At 45.9% G+C, this 20,880-nt stretch overlaps 1 protein-coding gene across 2 annotated transcripts in view; it reads right to left on the reverse strand.

The window, feature by feature from the left end:
- XPNPEP1 (X-prolyl aminopeptidase 1) overlaps positions 1–1,064 on the reverse strand; it is a 30,919-nt gene extending 29,855 nt beyond the window's left edge. The window contains exon 1 of one of the 2 annotated variants that reach the window (XM_077784684.1): positions 1,017–1,064. The gene's annotated coding sequence lies outside the window, so the exon portion shown is untranslated. Of the gene's footprint in view, positions 1–673; positions 895–1,016 lie in introns of those variants that run through there. The other variant, XM_077784685.1, reaches the window with a different exon arrangement.
- Between the last annotated feature and the right edge of the window lie 19,816 nt (positions 1,065–20,880).

Raw genomic sequence — 20,880 nt, forward strand, 5'->3', positions numbered from 1 at the left:
TGCCACGAGCCCCGGGGCCAGCAGTGGCCGGGGCCACCAGGCCCACTGTGTCAGGGTGTGTGCCAGTGCCACCGTGGGGAAGGGAGGCAGGCCAGCAGGTCTGGCTGCAGCTGGGTCTGCCTGTGGCTGCTGTGTAGACCACCCTGAGTGTTTATGTCACGTTTTCTTCAGATATGCTCGTCCTTGTGTTAATTTCCTCTCTGCTTTCTCTTTTATGAATAGTCTTGTTCAAAATAAGCACATTGGCTTGCACAGTCGGAAGCCAGCAGCACCACCTCAAAGCCAGGCTTCTCTGCACACAGGGCAGCCTAAGCAGCCATACACTGAGGCACAAGCCCATTGCTTGTCCCCTCTCCACAGGACCTGCAGCACCTCTAAGGCACCAAACAGAATGGCAGAATTGTTAGGGTTGAAAAGGACCTCTGGCCCAGTCCAGCCCGCTGCCAAGGCAGGGTCACCTGCAGCAGGTGACAAAGGAACACATCCAGGTGGGTTTTGGATGTCTCCAGGGAAGGAGACACCAAAGCATCCCTGGGCATCCTGTTCAGTGCTCTGCTACCCTCAATGTAAAGAAGTTCTTCCTCATGTTAAGCTGGAACTTCTTGTGGTTTAGTTTATGGCCATTGTTCCCCATCCTGTCGCTGGGAGCCTGGCACCATCCTCCTGCACCCACCTTAAAACCATTTATACGCATTGATGAGATCCCCGCTCAGTCTTTTCTTCTCCACACTGAACAGGCCCAGCTCCCACCGTATCTCCTCGTAAGAGAGAGATGTTCCTGCCCACCTGGGCTAAAACCCCTCCCCAGCCCTCCACAGGACTGACGGAGCCGCCTGGGCCTGGCCACGCCGGCCGGGCCGGGCTGTCAGTGCTGGGTCCCCTGCAGGGCCCGGCCGCCCGGGCTGGGCCTGGAGACCCGCGGGGAAGCGGCGGGAGGGGAAAGCCAGGCCCGGCTCCCGCTCCCCGCCATCAGCCCGGGGCACCCAGCCCGGGCCGGCCCCGCTGCCGCGCCTCACCTGCCGCCGGCCCGCCCGCGCCGCCGCGTCAGCGCCCACGTGGGAGCGGGGCCGGCCCGTGGCGTCACTGCCGAGTCACGGGGCGCGCGGCTCCGGCCCGGCGTGAGTGCCGGCATGGGCACCGGCATGGGCACCGGCACGGGTACCGGCCCCGGGATGGGCACCGGGATGGGCACCGGCATGGGCACCGGCACGGGTACCGGCCCCGGGATGGGCACCGGGATGGGCACCGGCACGGGCACCGACACCGCTGTGGTGTGGCGTGGCCGCCCGGTCGAACCCTGCGGGCACCGCCCGTCCCTCCCGTCCCCGCCGGCGGTGCCCGCGCGGGTTCGGGTCCCGCGCTGTGGGGCCCGGGGCACCGAGTGCGCTGCCGCCGGCGGGCAGCGGCCGGAGCGCAGCGAGGCGCCCGTCCCACACCTCGGTCTGCGCTCGCCTCCGCCTTCGCTTCGCTCTTGAGCTCCCAAAACCCAGCGGGTTCGGAGCGGCTGGGGCCGCGGGCCGCGGCGGCTGGAGCCCCCAGGGCGGGCGGAGAAGGAGCCGGGGCAGGAGAGGCTGGGGGCTCACACCTGCTCCCCCAGCACCACACTGGTGGGCGGGACGAAATTGTATACTATGAAGGAATTCTGTGCTGAAACAGGTTGCCCAGAGAAGTTGCGGATGCTCCAGCCCTGGAAATGCTCATGGGACTTTGAGCAACCTGGTCTAGTGCTTGTGGTTGACACTATATGACAATTAAGGTCCCTGCCAACCCAAACTATTCTATGAGTCTATGAAAATCTGGTCATTTTCCATACATACTTTGTAAGGAAAATACCTTCCATCGCCCTGCTCTGCCCTGGCAGTTTTTCATGGGCTGTAAGTGAACCCTACTGACAGAAACAAGGCTGTTACAGAAATGCAGACATGAGAAGATCACCACCAAGAAAGGCTACAGCAAAAGAAAAAACTCTGCTTTGTGGCTGTGTCCAGGCAAGAGGGGTTTGCCTGCAGCAGTAGGTTTTTGGAGGTCTCCAACCCTCTGCTATAACAAGGCCAGCTTCAAAGCTAGAGCAGGTTGTGTAGGGACTATCCTTCTGGGTTTTGAGTATCTCCAAGATGGAGAAGCACAGCCACCCTGGGCAGCTGGTGCTAGTGCTGACCACCTTGAAGCAAAAAGGTTTATTTGAGATACCCGAGCAGATTTCCTGCAGTGCAGCTTGACCCTTGACCTTTTCCTGTGCACATCTGGAAAGGGTCTGGCTTCTTTTTGTCTCAGACTGTTCTCTAGATTCAGCATTTCCAGCTCCCCTGAAGTCAGGCCTGGCCAGCATTTGTGGTGTTCTCCACATTGCAGATCCCTGGAATCCAATGTAGGGTACAACACAGCAGAGCAAAACTTGTAATATGACAGAAGAGAATAAAAGGTCTGTTCTGCAACCAGCACCCCAGCACTGGGAAGGGTCGTTGCATGGGGCTGGGATTGTGGACTGTCCCTGAGGAGGGACAGAAGAGAGGGGAGGGAGAGGCTGGTGACCAGGACCTTATAACAGGAAAATTTCTTTCCTCATTAACCTCCTTGGGTGAAGCTAATTGCTGTTTCTTGATTATTCTCACCTTATCTTTCAGCCTTGCCCACAAGAGACTCCTATAATCCTGGCAGTCTGGGTCAAAAAGGCCCATTTAGTTCATCACACATCAGTGTCCCCCTCGGGGTAAACTACAGCGTGTTTTGCATTCATGTTACAGACCACATTATGCTCACCCTACAGAGTATTTGCTGAGAAGATTAATTCCTTGGAAACCAGCCAGAATCCAGTGATGCTCGTACTAAAGCACGTGTCAGGATATTTTAAAAGCACTGAAACATTGGCACGATGATCACGGAGATCATTTGCTGATAGTGAACTCTGCAGCTGAATCCAATCAGGGTTGTGAAATAGTCCTTTCAGCCTCCTCTGACTCACAATAACAGTAATAATAATAATTCAGGGTTAGATTTTGAATTTGGCTGTGGCTCTTAATAGAGGGTTGTGCAAAGCTGCACCTGTCAGAGCTGTGCACCAGCCCAGGGAAGGGGGAAGGATCAGTCCAAAATGTTTGTCATGTGCCTTTCCAGCTCTCCATGTGGGGACACCTTTTCCTCTCTTGTTCTGCAGCATTTTCAGTTTGTTGGAATTTAGGACAGTGGCTAAACACAAGGTAATCAGGCTGTGCCAGTGAAATTGTTTGTTTGATTATTTTTTGCCAGCAAATCATTATTATATCACTTTGGGCTAGCTCATGGACTGTGGGAGCAATGGCAATCAAATACAGGGAGGAAAGAAGATACTTCTCATATGTGGGAGTGTGACTTGGGGAGCGTGCACAGTATGAAATAACCAAGCTGCTGGCAGATCCCAGTGTACCACAGGGAGGACAGGGAAGGGGAAAGCTCAGCATTTTCACAGAATTTGCCTCAGTTGCTCCGGGTCTAAAAATGCCATTCTGCCTGTCCACAGCCAGTCCAAGGAAAACAGCTACAGTGTGAAAGCAGGTCTGTCCTCCCTCCTCCTACAACCCCAACATGAAAGGAGAACAAGCCAGGAGGATTGAATTTTATTAACTTTCTCTACTTTGGACCCAGCTCAGGGCAGAAATAACAAGCATCACTGTGGACAGACTATCAATGTGATATTGATGTCTCTATGTAATTTAAAATCAATTAAGCCACCACTCAAAAACACCTTACTGTGGCCAAAATGTGTCCCCATTCTGTCTTCCTCATCAAGTTCTTTATTTAATAAAGGTAAAAAAAGGCTTCATTCCTGTCTCCTAAAAATGTGCTACAGGAAGCAGAAAACAGAAGGGAAAATATTGATGTCTGGAAGAGCTTCTAGGTTGTTACTGAGTGCCTGGTATTGCAGAACCACATTGTTAAGGTTTCTGTACCCAGAGGTGACTTCTAACTGGTTTTGACTCATTGAGCACTGAAATTTAGACTAATTTGCTTTCCTTCCTGATAGAATTTATAATGCCAAACTGATGGGTATTCTGCATAGGAACCTCATTCCAGAAGAGTAATGATCTCGTAAGAAAATATATTTTCAGGTCACAAAGCATTTTGCAGATATCTCCTGCTTCTGCTGGTGACAAGTCCTCTGCAGTGAACAGCCATGTCACAGGTGGAGGTGTGACTGTGCCATGTGAGCTGCTGTCCCGTCTGTCTGCAGGGACCTGGCACTGCAAGCATCTCAGTACCACCTGAGCCAACAGGAGCAGTGTTTAGCCCGGGGATGAGCCCTGAGGGGGTCTGGATTGCATGGGGGGTTGGTGCATGCCCAGGCTGAACAAAACAGTGAATGCTGCTGAAGGCTTTGCCTGGGTGAGCAGAGGAGGCAGCACTATTTATTTCATTTGAATAATATATGACTAATAAGTTAAATAGAAGAAGGCAGAGTGAGCTTTCCGGTTAAGCCAAAATGTTTGATGCTTGTTTCCTGGGCATTTTGAGTCTCTGGGAAGCTTTGAAGTGGTCCTAATGAACTTGCCAATGTAGATAATGTATAATCTTTAATAATTCATTTATCAGGCAGAGCTGTCTATGATATATGTTATGAAATGTTTAAAGAGATGCAACTGTCCTTTCTAAGTGGTTGCTTGACCTCAAATAAAATGGTAACAAAAAATTCTGATGCAAAGATCTTTTAGGGAAGCACTTCAATCTACCTTGCTTTGGATCAAATTTTCCTAATTGGGCTATCTTTTATGTCTTAATAATACTGCTTTTGCATCAGATAACAAAAGAGAGGGGTGAGGGAGAAAGACCTGAGGAGTAGCAATCAAAATTCCCAGAGACCAACTCACCAAATAACAGCCATTAACTGTTGTCACCTTGATCTGTATCAAGTGATCAAGGCCAGGAAATAAGCCATAAAAGAACTTGCTTTATCTTATCAACCCTCCTATACCCATTATACCCTTATTGTGGTTGTAACTTTCATTTCCTTCACCTTCTTCTTTTGGGTACCTGTGAAATTTAGATTCCTGCTTTGCAATCTAATCACCAAAAATGACCCCTGCCCATCTCAAGCATCTTACAGCTTTTTGATGCCAGATGCTCTTTGGCACTTCGGTGAGATTGTGGTGTCACAAGTGACCCAGCAACCAGTCTGTGACCAGGACATTTTTTTATCCCCCTCAAAGTAATGCATATTGTTGTGGGAGAGAGCAGTAGAAACTGGGGATTTGTAGCAGGGGGCTGAGCATCTACAGAGCTCTCACCAAGGACAGGGGATGCCAGTGGTGTCTGCCAGTGGCTTGGAACAACTCCTGGCCACTGGACAGATGAAAGGGTGCTCTGAGCCCTGCCTCCCTGACACACAAGCTGGTGCCACCAGCAGCACTGGGCTCTTTGCCATGGCCCCACAGTGCCACAGCCTCAGCACTGTTTCCAAGCTGGGAAACACAGCAGGAGACACGCAGGGGGTTGGAGGTGAAGTGTGGGATCATTTCCTCCCTGCCAACACGGGTCCAAAACACATTTGTGCATGTGCACACATGACTGAACAGTACCTCCCATCATGAGCACTGGGATTGCCTGGACAATAACCCACCCTCTTCTGTTTGTGTTTCCAGGGGCTGTCCTGCAAATTGTCACGTGAAAGTTGTTTTACTCACAACAACCCAAGCGAGTTTGGCCATGCTCACATGTCAGTGCTGGCTGGGCAGGGTCACATTCTCCCAGCCCAGGGGCACACCTGTGTCCATGTGAGGGACAGCAAGTTAAATTTTCTTCCTATTTCCTCCCTAGAAAATTACCTAACAACAATTAATGCCCGTGTTTAGGTAGTATATAACAGCAGTGCTGTAATGTGCCAAGACAAGGAAGGGCCTGAGAACAGCAAAACATTGTTTGTATTTTCAGCTCTCAGCTGTGAGTTAAATGAAAGTTTCAAACATGTGGCATGAATCCTCTTGGATCATGTTTAAAATAAATTTTGTATGTTTGGAAACAGTGAAACTAGAAACTACAACAACAAATGTTGTGTTTGGGGGAAAAGATAGCAGGGAGAGAAGAAACAAGCCTATCTGGAGATCTTATCTTCATTTTTCTTGGGAGGACAATTTATCTGGCCAGCACTGGAAGTTGATCACGGCTGGGTGGTTCCCAGCAGCCACATTTGGAAAGGAAAGGGAGGCAGCAGCAGGCCAGGTAGAGATCTGAGTACTTCCACGTCTGCTCTTTAAGTCAAATACCAGATGTTCAGGCTTTGCCTGTAAACCTTTAACGACTCGGATGAAAATGAAATGTTTGCTGCATTCTCTGCCTGGCTCCATTTCAACACCACACAGTGCACACACATCCCCCATCACCTGCACTTGCCTCTTTGCAAATGGCCCAGTTTTGAGCTTTGTGGCTATTTCCAGAACTCCTTCTTTTTCCCTTGTCCATTCTAGCAGGAAAAGAGATGGGAAAAGCTAGATCTAATGCATGCAAAAGAGACCACAGTGGTCACTGGTGCAGGACTGGTGTTATGTGCTTTAGGAGATCATTTGTTCAGCCTGCATAAAACTCCATTCTGCCAAGGAAGTATATCCTGATGAATTGCATGTATTTATGGATATATTCCATGTGTAAATTATAAAATCAGGCTTATTGCACAACAAAGACTTTATCCAGTTCCTGTGATGCTATCCTTCCTCAAAGTCTTCACTAGTACAAACATTAACAGGTTGCAGTGACCTGCCTGTGTTTTGGCCTGACACCTGGGAAATATTTTTATTACACAAGGTTTCCTTATCTGCTCCAGCAATAAAACTAATGGAGCCAGGTGTCTGCTAGGTCCTGTCTGCTTGGGAGGCAAATGAGAGCCCTCCTGTGAGCTCCTGCCATGGCTTGGGATAGTGGCAATCCTCCCAGTGTTAACACCAGTTTAGCATCCGAGATTGCTAGTGGATTTTGTTTCTAATTAATATTTGCAGGGTAAAAGACATTTATTTGTATAAATATATAAAAGGGCCACATTTTACAAGACCCAGGTCCCACCCAAAGTCTGCCTTTGTGAGTGAGGCCCACTCACCTGCTGAAAAATCCCTTGAGCCTGAATGTGTTGAAATAATTTGGTGTCCCAAGCTGTATAATATATTAAATGGATCACAGTACAAGGAACAGATGTTTATTCCAGTGAGTGCAGGACTCCAGACACAAAGTATTTGGTTACTGTCTGTCTCAGATAACGGTACAACGCAGAGAAAAGTTGAGTTTTAACATTCTACATGTGTTCAGTGTAGAAACATTAAACCTTAAAAATGCAGCCCGGGTTCTGTGTCTGGCCTATGGGAACAAACCTGCAGTTGCCATGAGGCATTCCCAGGCTGTGATCAGCACCTGGGCACAAAGCTGGATGCTGCCACCTGCCCTGCACATTGACCAAACTGTGAGGCTTAGGTCTTTACTTTGGTGTCTGGCTGTGTTCCTTAACTCTCATGCCCAAGGGACAGTGATCCATAGCTGATATCTGTGAGAGATTTGGGACATCTGAGACCCCACCTATGACACTTCAATCCTTTAGACACTGCTGTCCTGAGATCTAACTGCAGAACTGGGCTTTTCAAATTAGCTGCTTTCCTTAAAATAAAGGCTCATTATATTTGATTAGTTGGTTTTGTCTGTTAAACCAAAACTCTAGATTAGAAGTGAGAAAACCTGAGCTGATTTTTTTGTTTTGCAAATGAAATATGAAGTATGAGTCACTCCAGAGAAGTCTGGGGGCCAGGGTGTCTCTGTCAGGCTGGCTGCTTGACTCTTAGTAACTTCATACAGGAAATGTTTACTCAAAACTCTGTAAAGGAGAAAGCAGGAGCCCAAGAAAGCAAATGAAGTAACTTTTCTCTCTGTGTAAAGATCATGCATATACAGGGATGCTCCTTGCCTGCAGCTTTTGTGCCCTGAACTGATTCTTTTATCATCAGCATTACCCACCTGAGTCCTGGGGTCACTTCTAAAAGACATGCAGGTCCAGGCTGTGCTCTGTGCTTGGGGACCCCGAGGGACCTCAGCCTTTGGCCCCACAGGAAGGCAGTCAGTGGACAGCAGTGTGAAGGTCTCCAGCAGCTCCTGTCACCTGCAACCACTGCCCTTCAGCTGGCAGCAACTGTGGAAAGTGAAAAGCACCATTTTTACATTATAAAATCTGTTTAAACAAACAGACCTTTGCTCGGAGAGAGCTTTGCCCCTCCCACATCCCACCAATTGCTGTATCGCAGGCAGTGCTTCCTGGCTGCATAATCTGAGCTTCACTCATAAAGAAGGAAAGATCTGCTGCTTCTTTTCTGTTCCTGTTTGCATCCCTCACCACGCTTGAAATGAGCTGTATCCTGAGTTATTCTTGTACAAGCCTTCCCATTGTTCGTGTCATGGGTTATGAATTCTGTCCTTTGGAGAAATATGAGCCATGTTATGGAAAGGTGAGAATGATGTTGAGTCTGCACGAGATACTCATGGATGTGACATACAGGAAAAGGATGAGTGCTTTGCTCTGTCCTCATGAATGAAGCCACAGGAAGGAGATGTGACAGGGCACTGGGTGAGCTGCTGAGAAATTTCCACGGTTCCTGATTCTGCACTGGCTCAATTTGCATCCTCACCCTGCATTTTCATTGACTGAAAATGTTCCTCATAGAGGGCTCCCCTGGCAGTAAAAGTCTATTTTCTGCTAAAAGGTTTTTTAAATACCTAGCACCAGTGACTCAGACTTGATTTACAACATTTGTATAATGAGAACCCATGCTGATCAGGGCACAGGTACCTCTGTACAAACATCACCTGGGATTGAGCAGACATGGTTACATGTACCTGCTTGGCAAGGAGAGCTGGGGAGCAGCCCCACAGGAAGAGATCTGGGGCTTTGGGTCGATTGCAAATTAAATATGAGTCAACAGGGCCTGCCAGTCAAAAGGGCTGAGGTGCACCAGGCACAGCATCACCAGCTTGTCAAGGGAGGAGATTTTCCCACTCTGCTCTGCACTGATGCAGGTACTCTGTGCCATTTGGAGCTCCTCAATAAAGAAGGACATCAAACTATTAGAGTGTGTTTAGAGGAGTTAAACTAAGATGGTGAAAGGCCTCAAGGGCAAGACTGAGAGGAGCAGCTGAGATATCTTGGTTTGTTCAGCTTGGAGGAGACTGAAGGATGTCTTCATTGCAGGCTACAGCTTCTTCACAGCAGGCAGAAGATGGGCAGGTGCTGAACTTTCCTGGGTGACCAGCAATGGACAGGAAGGAAGCTGTGTCAGGGGAAGCTCAGACTGGACATTAGGAAAAGGTTCTTCACTGAGAGGGTGTTGATGTCTGGAACAGACTCCCTGGGGAAGTGGCCACTGCACCAATTCTGCCAGAGTTCAAAGAGCATCTACAGGATGCTCTCAGTCATAGGGTTTATTTGTAGGTAATACTGTAAGGAGAAGTAATTGGACTCAATGATCCTCATGGGTCCCTTCCAGCTTGAAATATTATATGATCTTATGACAGTCATTGGTTCCTTGCCCAACTTTCCACACTACATTGCTCCTATATTGTCATCAGCACCGCCAGCTGAACATTTGCAAGGATGGGAGAAAGCACTTTGTGCTGATAGACCTCTGATGGCTGCAGTCTCCTCCACAGGATGCCATCAGCAGCCACACAAGGTGTGTATCGCTGGAACAGGGGAAAAAGCCAAAGTGCCGCAGCCAAAGGCCTAATGCAGGCAGGTGCTGAGCATCACCAGTCTGGAGCATTTGGAGTTGGCTGCTGGGGCTCTGTGCCTGGCATCACTTGGCATTTTGTTCCCCCAGCCCCACTCTCAGCCCTGGCAGTGCCCACGCTCACCAACACGGCAGCTCCTTCCCGTGCTCCTGCAGCCTGCTATCATGTGCAAAAAGGAAGGAGAAGGCAAAACAAGCACAGCCAGGAATCACATAATATTGCCGCAGTCCTGCCAGGAAACAGACTGTAGAAGTTCCTGTATTTAAAAGCCAGGAGATGAGTTTTATTGTTAGTAGTTGTTATAGCAACCTGAGGTGCTGGAGAGTAATACATGCTCGGCGCGTTGCAACAGACTCCGACAAGTTCAAGACTGTTGCCTTGCTGCTAAATCTCGTTGCCAAGGCAATGCAACACAAGGCAAGAGCCTGGAGAAATGAATACTGCTGACAGCTCATGCCAGCAGGCCTGAGCTGATTAAAAGGCAACTTTTAAAAGTGATGTTAACTTAAAAAGCACAGCAGCAGAAAGGAAATGGGAGCACAGATATGGAGGAGAGGAGCAATGCGTTAATGTCAAGCAATAGGTAAAGGATTTGATTAAAAAACAATGTGGCTGAACAGGATGTCTTAGCTTGTGAGGCAAGAAAGGCACCTCATTTTTGGAGGGAGTAAAAACAAAATCACAAAATCTTCACTTTTTAAATTTGTTTAGCCTGGGCAGTACTCCTGTAATTTGAGTGGAAATCTTGGCTTTTTCCCAACAGTGTTGACAGCAAAAATAATTTTCTCAGTAAATTTGTTTAGTGGCACAGATATTATTGCTGCTGTAGAAAAAAAAAAAAAAACATGAAGTAGTTCAGTCAACTTTCAATTTTATGTTCATTTCCAGCCTTTTAAAAATTCTTCATGGTGAAAGGTTAGCTGGAAAAGAGATGAAGCTGCAAGATGATTATTCTCCCCTGTCTATGATTCACTGTTAATGCTGACAGTATACTCTGAATTGAAGGAAGAATATTGCCCCAAGGAGTACAGAGTCAAAATAAATGATCAGTGCTGAAGGAGTCAGGTAATTACATTAATTTCAACTACACATACAATATTTTTACATTGCTATGGGATACTAGGGTTCTGAAATTCAAGTACTGCAGAAGCACCTCAGATACACAGTGATCTCAGATGAACTTGTTGACTTGTCAATTGATTTGTGAATAAAAGCATAACATTTCTTGGACAATAACCATAGCAGTATTCTGTTTCGCTCCCACTTATGACCCATATATTTTACATTTCCATGAATTATCAATATCTAAAAATTACTTCATGTTTTCCTATTTAATGACTACTCCATCATATGCAACATTCAGTACTGTAGTACTTTACCTGACCAAATGCCCTATGTAGGAATTTGTTCTTCTGGCACCTGCTGTGGGTCATGGAAAAGTCAGGTCTGCAAGTACTTTGAATTATATAAAAATGGGAAACTAAGACATGGGAAGTGATTTGCCAATTGTGCTGGAATTTTTTTTGTGTGTGCATTCCTTGGCAGAGCCATCTCTATTGACCTTCATAAAAGTCAGGTTTTTTAATTAACTGTGAAATATTTTTGTACTATTTTAAAATTCTTAAGCCATGGGCCAGGAAGCAGGCAGGTGACTGGTCATATGCTTGTAGCCATCATTTGGTTTTCAGCAGCTAAATTATCTTCAAAAAAGCTGGCAATGTGTTACTTGCACCCTTACTACTGTTACTGGCATTTTTCCACAATTGCCATAGCTAGCTGTGAGGTATTATACAATCAGAAAGAAGGGAAAAAATGGTTCAAGCAATTGTGAATATGGCATTGCCCCAGAGAACGTTTTTATTTGGAGACTGTCCATTAGATAAAGAAATATGAGAGTCCAAGTTCTGGGCATTAGCTTTCTTTCTTTTTTTCTTTTTTTTTTTTTTTAATAAAAAAGCAAAAAGAAACTCTATTTTTAATCTTAGTTTAATTTTTCTGCTGGTGATTCCACATGTGTTATTTCTTCATATATTCAGGAGAAGATTTTGAAGCCTTCCAGAATATCCTTTGTGTTTTGTTTTTTTTTTTTTCTTTTTGAAGTCAGGCTGGTAAAAAGGCAAAATCATATGGACAGGTCACACAGCAGCATCAACATTTAGTTGAACTGCAGGGACTGCAGAGCACTTCCAAGACCTGGCTCTCCTATCTGCAAGTCCCATCTGCCCCTAAAGCCTGTGACAAGAGGATCCTTCTCAGAAGCTTTCTAGAGCATGTTTACCAGCCCGAGCCTGCTGTGTGATGCCTCCTCCAGGACAGATGGGATGCTCAGACCCCTAGGAAGAGGCAGGGCTGAAAAGCACTGCAGCTAAATGCACCTTGGCACAGCCTCTAAAATATGGATGCACAGCCCAGGGGCGTCCCCCTCTGCTTCCTTCTGCCTCCTGTCCCCCTTCCCTGCTGTGCACTTGCTCCAGAGCCATCCCCAGAGAGCAGGGAAGCAATGTGGAGCTGGGACAGTGTGTCATCAAGATAGCTACTGATAGCAGAGCAGACACAGACAGAGCTATTTCCAGAATGATTAATACTATTAGCACATGCTGAAGCTTTAGGCTAAACATAAGCCTTAGAGAAATGGATTTTGATGTAAAAAGTGAATAAATGAGACAACTGTCAGAACAATGAGCGGTGAACCAAGTAAAGATTCTTAGTGTAGGAGATGCAAAGCACTGCCTGCTGGCCTGTTTTCACTGAACCTGCTGGTAAAACTCCCCCTGCACTTCAGGCTGGAGAAATATCTCAGCAATAGCATGTAGCACAGAGGTAACCCAACCAGCAGGCACCAAGGCTGCTCCCACAACTAATTAGCTGCGTGGCATTTGAGCAGAGGCACAGCGATGGTAACACCCCAGGATCCAAGGCACCGATCCTGCCCCAGCCCAAACCATGCTCCACTGCTCCTGGAGCCTGTTTGAAGATCTTTGTGCTGCCCTTTACTGTACATACCTTGAGTGCTTGCAGGAGTACCAGTGTGAGGGCTCGTCTGTCACTGAATAAAAAGCACGTCTCAAAAGGGCCATCTGACTTACACTGTCTTCTAATAATCCCCATTCCAGAGGTCTCAAATGCCATAACTGAAAACCTGCTGTTCATCCCCTGAAAGTCAGGTTTAACTTATTGTAAGCAGCTCCCAGAAGGACAGTATTTTGCATAATCAGTTACAGGGGATATGTATAGCATTTTCCTGTTTTTCTTCTCCTGATGCTTTCCTCACAGGAGAGCAAGAAAATAAAATGTAGGCATAGCTGGGAAATGTCATCTTCCCCCCTTCCTTTTATTTACCCCAATCATCAAGTCTACTTGTTTTCTCATGGCTATAGCATTGTATGTACAGTTCTTAGTTTAATTTTTGAAAATTTATTCTTATTTTTCTTACATAAGACATCTTGAGAATAGATATCTTGAATGGATTTGAATCAGGTGGATTTGTTACTTTAGATCCATGTCTGCAAAGAAGTCACATGCTCAGGGTGTTTCTCCTGAGTAGCTAATTCAGTTTGGGCCCAGCCACACGATCCCCCTTTCGAGTCCTGCCTTATGGCCTCTGAGGAATGTTGCATTGGCTGCGAGGGAATTACTAGGTCTTGGCAAGACATGTTAATATCTTCGCAAAGACTTGTTAGGGACCAAGACTTCAGCCTCCAACTATTTCCTCTGATAAAGCAGAGTATTCACAGCAGTTCATTAGTCTTGAATTGCCAGATTGACTTTGAGAGAAATGAAAGTTCCTCAGAAACCAGAGGGGCTCTGTAAGTAAAGCTGGCTGGTGTTGGCTGCCTGCTAGCAGGCTTCAAAACAGAAGCATAGTGTTGGATCCAGTTAGACAAATCAGTGGCTCAGGACACTTTAGTCAAGGGTTGGGAAAATGAGCACCCAGGTAGAAGAAAGGTTATGAGTTATGGCCATACCTGCTGTAATGGGATTTGAAAGACCATCTGTCAGCACATGAAAAATTTTGACATGGGCATGCAAAATTGATGTTTTCTTCTGAAGATCTGCCCATGTTCATACAGCAAGTTTGTAGCAGCAACAGAATTACAGTCTTGTTTTATTACAGCAGTTGGTTTGGGGTTTTTTTAAATACTCAGTGTATCTTTCCGTTAGCATCCAACATTACACTGATAATCCTTGAAAGCACCAGAGCATGAGTATCATATCTGCAGCTGGATCTATTTGCTAGGAAGCTCATTACACAGCGTGGAAAGAATTTTTGCTATCTCATTTTGAATCATTGATAACAATATCACAAGTGAAGGGAATGTATTGTTCATCCATGAGATGGGAGGGAACCATTCTCACAGTCCCAGCACATTGCTGTCTCAAGCAGCTGCTTGCAAGGCAGAGAGGCAACATCTGAGTTACCCATTTTGCAAACCAGGAGTAGTTTTACCTAAGCGTGGGGGGCACAACACTGGTGCAAGGGACAGAAGGTGTATCACAAAACAGGTCCCTCCAATGATACAAAGCACTTGTATCGTTGAGCTGAGCTCCAGAGCACAGCACAGAGAATATTAAAGGAACCTGAGAGCTGGCCCCTAGCAGCAGCAGCAGCTCCAGCAGCTGGAGTGCTCCATCCAAGGAAGGGTATCTATCAGTCAGAAATCCCAGCTGACTCACGGCCCCATTTCTTGGCTGCCTGCTGGCCTCTTTACACCTCTGCTGTTGGAAAAGGAAGCGGAACAGCCGGTTCTCATGTATACGTTCAACAGCTTTGAAAAGCCCCCCGTTGTAGAAAAACTCAGCAGAGCTGCGAGGTCTGGAGCTGGTTTCCTATCTGAAAGCCAGGCAGGATGCCTGATCTGTAGCTGCAGTTCAGCTTGACAGAGGGCCAACTCCAACACCGCTGTTCTCATCTGCTTCAGTGTCAGCTGAATGCTTGTGTGCCATTTTCCCATCCAGCATCATACAAGCCTAAACCAAAGACTAAAGTACCCCCAGCTTTCTACAGAGTGGTGGCATGAATTACTGTCTTGTTCAGTGCCATTTTCTGTCACCCAACAGACACTGGGATCCAAATCAGGGCCCCAGTTCAGCAGCTACTCAGTGACTTGTCCCATTCCAGCTTCCCTTGCCCTAGTTAAACACATGCTTAAAGAACTCACTACAGCCATGCTTAAGCCCTGAGAAAAAAAGAATCCTAGCAGAAGGGCAGAGAACCAGCTCAATCAACCACTCACAGTGAGATGTGTTCAAGCCAACTAGTGGGTAATCCTGTGTCTACGTACCAAAAATACACAAGATAACTCACTGTCCTGCTTGGCAGAAGAGTGATATTGCCTCTTGGGGAACAAGTCTTCCTGTTCAAAGATTATCCTTGCAGAACAAATAATCAAACCAAACTAATGAATTTATATATATATGTATATATATGTATAGTTCACAGATTCATATGACATGTTGCAAATGCTTATGTCAGCCCATCTGATGGGGTAGACACCAATGGGGAAGTTGTAACTACATGGAAAGAATGGGAATTTTCTGATGAGCCTCAGCATGGCAGAGACTGTTCTCAGAGGTCGTAAAAGACTCCTGCAGCCTGCTAATTATACACTAGCCAAATCTTATTACAAACAAGTAATAAGTATAGGCACGTTCGTTGGTTTTGCTAATGACATTAATGTCCTTTTTGATGATTTGCAGAGCTCCAGGAGGCCAGAGACTCAATTTGTACTGATGTATCTCTCACTCTGATGAAGTCTAGGAAACTCTGGATGTTTGATAGTTTTTCACCATCTATCTTTAGACAATCCAAGATCTGTTTTCTGCACAGTAGTTTGAGCTGCTTCATCTGCTGTATAACAGACACATTCAGAACTCTAATTAGATAGTGAATCTGTGTATTATTTTCTGGTATGTAAGTGATGGTATGTATAATTACACATTCTTCTTAAAGGGAATTTGTGCTTTTACTTCTCCACAGTTTCCTTATCTCCCTCAGCTGTGACACTGAAGTCTGCTCTGTAGATTCACTTATCTTTCCCCTGTGGAGTCCCAGAGAGTTCAGATATCCCAGTTAAAACCACAGGCTTTGCAATTTAGGGTAAATCATCACAGGTTAAGAGACAGATTTGGAACTGGTTAGTACACATTCTGAAGAATTAGCAGGATTTGCTGGGCAAAGAGAAGCAAAGGTTTTGTTCTTTTCTCTCTATCCACATACTTCTGTGACTGATTTGTTTTGAGTTTCCAGTGTCTGTTTGCACAGACCTGATCATCGGTCCCACTGCCCTTCTCCACTTCCTGTCTGAGAACAAATGGAGACAGTCAGCAGCAGCAATCTCACATCCTTTTGTATGAAAAGCACTGAACACAATTTGTCCCACCAGGGAAATCCGTGCTTTAAGTATGTGAGTAATCCACTGACTTCATAGGAATATCTCAGGATGGTTTTTTTCAGCCTGCTCCGATGGATGCAGTGACACAAGGACACTGCCCTGAGCACACTCTGGCATGTGCAGGCGGGTGCCAGGAGCTCTCTGTAGGCACTGCTGGCCCATGCTGCAATTTGGGGAACCCTGCTGTGCTGGGGCAGCAAGCTCCTGCCCCCAGCTTTCGATCCAGCCATTCCTAGCATTACACATCCCTGGGAATACACTCAGAAACTACAGATGAAGTCATTCCCAAGAGTCTGCTTAGGTATTTGGGGCCCTTTACACTGAGAGGAGCTAAAATCTTATATTCTATGAATGGTTTTTAAAGGGAAAGTGGAAGTCTTTTTATAGCATATTAGCTGTTTGCTAATCTTGAATTGGTAAATTATTAACTCCTCTACAATTTGTTTACCCTTATTGTTAGATGCTGCACTAATGCACATTCTTCCATCTTACTTACTTCCTAAGGAGCTTTGGCAGTGTCAGTTACTTATCAAAATCCAAAATAAAACATTATTCATTAATTAATATTGTTTATGCATATTAACAAATCTGAGGCTGATTTCAGTGCCATGCTGTCCTTTCAAGTGATCCATCAAATATGAAAAGCAACAGTTTGCCCAAACAGCTCTGAATTTGACTTGATGTCTAAACTTTGAAACATTTGTCCAGGAAATTACACCACACACCCCTCTGTGGGTCCTGAGATAGCACAAAAAGCACAGCCTGCAAAGATACCTCACCACTGAGGATAGGGGATGACTCTATCTTTGTCCTATATTCAATTTGTCTTGGGGTAATGAAAAGAAAGCGGAACTCCAGAGTAGTCACACAGAACCTTTTTCAGACTCACTGAGTAAACATGCACATCTACCAGCCCATGACCTTATGTTCTCATACTTCCATGCTCCTCTCCCCCAGGCTGTTGCCCTGGGCTTCCCAGCTGGTGTGTGTCTGGTGACAGCTCACCCACGTCAGAGATGGCACTTGAGGTTCAAGTCGCCGTCAATGTGCTGACAAAGAATCCCTACCTTGTTGTTCAACCAACACAAACCTTGTGCCTGAGTGTAAATGGTGCTGAGCCAATAAACGTGGGTTTCTTGATGCAAAGGGATGTGCTGTGCTCCAAATGCATCATCAGAATCTCAGATTAGCGATGTCTTTTTAAAAATGTGCTCTGAACATGAGTTTTTCCTTCCAAAAATAACTTTTATTTTGTTCATATTAGAAGAGCAGGATGTTCTTTCCTGTCCTGAAGGGATAAGGAGGAAATGAGAACTATGGGGTTCTTATATGGTATGAACTACTATTCTTCTGGACTAGTGCTGTGAATCTTGATTTTTTTTTTTCCCCAGGCTTAGCATTTTATTCTCCATGGACCTCGTTTTGCATTCATTCATGCTGATGTTACTCCAATGAAGCTCTCTTTGATATCAAAGGCATTCCTCCATTCCTCCATGCTTACAACCTCTCTCATCCTAAGGCAACAGACATTAGGAGGGAGGCAACCTACTGAAGAGAGTGCATGCTAAAAGTCTCAATTCCCTTTTTGAATGAGATAAAGCCAGTTGAGAGACATGAGTGGGGGCAGAAAGCATCCTTTCCTGTACTCTGTGTTCAAGGAAAGAGACAGCAGTTTGGAGGAAATGTGAACGTAATGGACTGTACATTTGTATCCCATTGTACCGAGGTCTGACAGGAAACACTTGAGGCTTGATTCAGGAAAAAGTAAATCGTATCCCTTTATAACACTCTCATAACCCTGGTTATCCTGCAGTATTTGACTACATCCCTGCCTTTAATGTATATATTCTCACAGCTCTCTCCAGAAGACCAGAAGGAAATCTGGTCACTGGGGAGCAGGGGAGGCATGGGAAGAGACTTTACAATATTTTCCATCCGATGGCTCTCCTGAGTGACAGCAAAAGGCCAGCAGCTCTTCACTTTTAAACCAAAGGGACTCCTGAGTAGCTGCCATTATTGACTGCCACTATAAGCAGTTCCTTACATGAAGAAAGCTGCAAATACCAAACCTTGGGTAATTTCTGAGCAGCCTCTGCCAAGCTCATGAGAGTTGTTTGTTGCCACTGGCTTTCACTGTAATGTGTAGATGGTTGCAGTGAGTTCTCACCACATGTGTAGGGCCAGAGACTCCTCAGCAGGCACTGCAGAATCCCTTGGTTAGAGGCTCACCCTGCAGCAACATGGAAAAGGTTCCAGCTCAGCATTTAGTAGCTTTGTTCCTCAGGCAGCTCACTGGGCTCTGTAGGATCTGTGCTGGTCCCTGGAAATGCCTTTAACTGCTCCCAAGGGAGCCTCCCTTGGGAGTGACCGGGGTCAGGGAGCTGTTACAGCCCTTTGTCTGTGGGGAACGTGCAGTACCACCAGTGTTTGGCATTTTGCTGTACAGCTCACAAAGCTGCAAAGATTGAAAAAGAAACCAACCCCCCACACGTGACCCAGAAGAGATGGATTGAGGACATAATGTCCTTGATTGAAAAGGGAGGCACCCAGGAAACCTTGTGGTATATTTATATTTTTTTTTAACTAGAGCTAAAGTAATTTGGCATGTGTGTCCTCTGAGCTGCTTCCTAAACCACAGCTGTATGAGGAATTATCTAGCTCTTAGCTGAAGTAACTTCTCAAAAAAAACCCCAAACATGTAGGTCATTAAAGTGCTAATAAAAAAAGAAGTTGATGAATCTCTGAGCAGTGTTCTGATTATCTCTCTGTGGGGAATGAAGAACTCATTAACATGAGCTCCATGCCACTCCCTCGTCCTTTCTCTGATTTTGGCATAAAGCAAGGAAACAAATGTTTGTGGTTTGGCCAAGTTTCTAATGAGGAGCTCAGCTAGGTCCACTGATTAGACACGTGGCTTTATGGAGGGTGAAAAGACTGCCCTACCATGTAAGTGGCAAAGAGTGGCAAAGCATTTCTGCCACACTGGGTTCCCGAAAAGCAAACACTTTACTTCTTGTGTGGATTTTTAAAAATGTATTTAGCAAGAAATATACACAGGGTTTCTTTGATGTGGCCAACAGAGAGAAACAGTGTGAGGTCCAGAGAGAGTAATGAAGGCTGGTGTATATCTGAGGGGTCACTCTCCAAAAATTGCTGTTGCAGCTTGCTGTGTGTTTTGTTTCACTTGTTAAGGGGGGTTTTAATGCTAAGATACAGTCCAACCCCAAAAGAACAGTCCTGCCTATCATCTTTCCTCCCTGCTCCAGATGTTACCTGTCCCACTCCACAGAAGGATGTCTGCAGAGGCCTCCATTTGCTGCATCACCTGCAGGAGCTGCAGCACAGAGATCTGCCACACCACTGGCTCTCCAGAAGCACCTGGCAGCTATTTTTAAGGAGGGAACAAAAGCTCCAGAAGTAATGGGAGAAGTCACTTCCATGGAGGAAAATTTCTCCTTGATCAAGCTTGTAATCCATTTATAGCCTGAATCATCAGTACTTGTCAGCTTCATAATCCTTCCAAGACTAAAGTAGAACTCATCTACATGCCCAGGAGAAGAAAACTTACCCTACAATAAACCTGAAAGGCATCTGCTGGGATAAGCAACGGCTGCCTCTGAAATTCAAATATCAGGGTGTGTGATCAATGTCACGCAGCACCTTAGCACTCCTGAGACATCAAGTCTGTCCCCTGCTGCTGCAGACAATGCATTGTATAATGACTTTAATAAACTACAACTCAAAAGCGGTGAGATTTTCCATTCCAAATACACCCCTTGGAAAAGGCTGTATTTGATTGCTCTAATGGTTAACAAGTCAGCTGAAATTTGTGTGTGTGGCCAGCTCCTATTCAATCACTCATGTGCCAGCATCCTCTCTATAAGCAGTTGTCTGGGCCAGAGCTTAGAATTCAAAGCTAATCCCGATCCACCAATTTCATTCCAATATCACCCTCACTTTCAAAACCACACCTAAAGTTTGTCATTTCTTGGCCTCTTCAGGTTCAAAGTTTATTAAAACATGATACAGCTGTAAATTTTTTCCAAAAGGAAATAAAAATGAGGGGATGAACATAGATGGAACACCCCTACTAATTCCATGAGTGTTAAACTGAATTAATAGGCAAATTGGAGAAAGCCAATTGCTCCAACCTTCACAGCACACTCCGCATGTAGTTATATGTTCTTCCTGTGCCCAAGGTAAGTTTTAATTTCCAACAGCCACCAGAGAGTAAAAAGTCCTGTATTAAATAACAGATGCTGTGCCACCTCATCCCCTTATTAGTGGCCAGTACCTGCAGGTTCCCGTGGCGCTGGTGTGGTCAGGTGGAGCCTGAGTTGGGTACACATTTGCAAATATAAAACGTGTTCTGCACCCTCTCCATATTCAAATCAAACACCCCACGGCTGGACAGTTTGGTGCCTCGGGCACTTTTTTCTCCAAGGACCTCTCTAGCTCCCAAAGGTCCTTGCACACTTTTCTGTGATGGTCCTGTAGCTCCTACACTGATGTGGTGGCAGCAGCCAGCTGGGCTGGAGTCTCTCTGGTGACTCCATCAGAAGAGGGTCCTGGCACACAGCGTCTTCATCCTGCCCTGCTCCAGCCCTTCCCCATGACCACAGTCCTCGAGGAGCTCTTTAAAAGTGAGCAGTACCCAGAATTAAAAGGTTTTGTCCCCTGAACTTGCATGGAGTTCGTTAATGTGTAATTTTACACCTGTAAGCAGCAGTGCTGATTTCAAAGGTACTTAAGACTTTCAAGCATA

The sequence above is a fragment of the Lonchura striata genome, chromosome 7, assembly GCF_046129695.1.
Source record: "Lonchura striata isolate bLonStr1 chromosome 7, bLonStr1.mat, whole genome shotgun sequence".
Classification (NCBI taxonomy): Eukaryota; Metazoa; Chordata; class Aves; order Passeriformes; family Estrildidae; genus Lonchura; species Lonchura striata.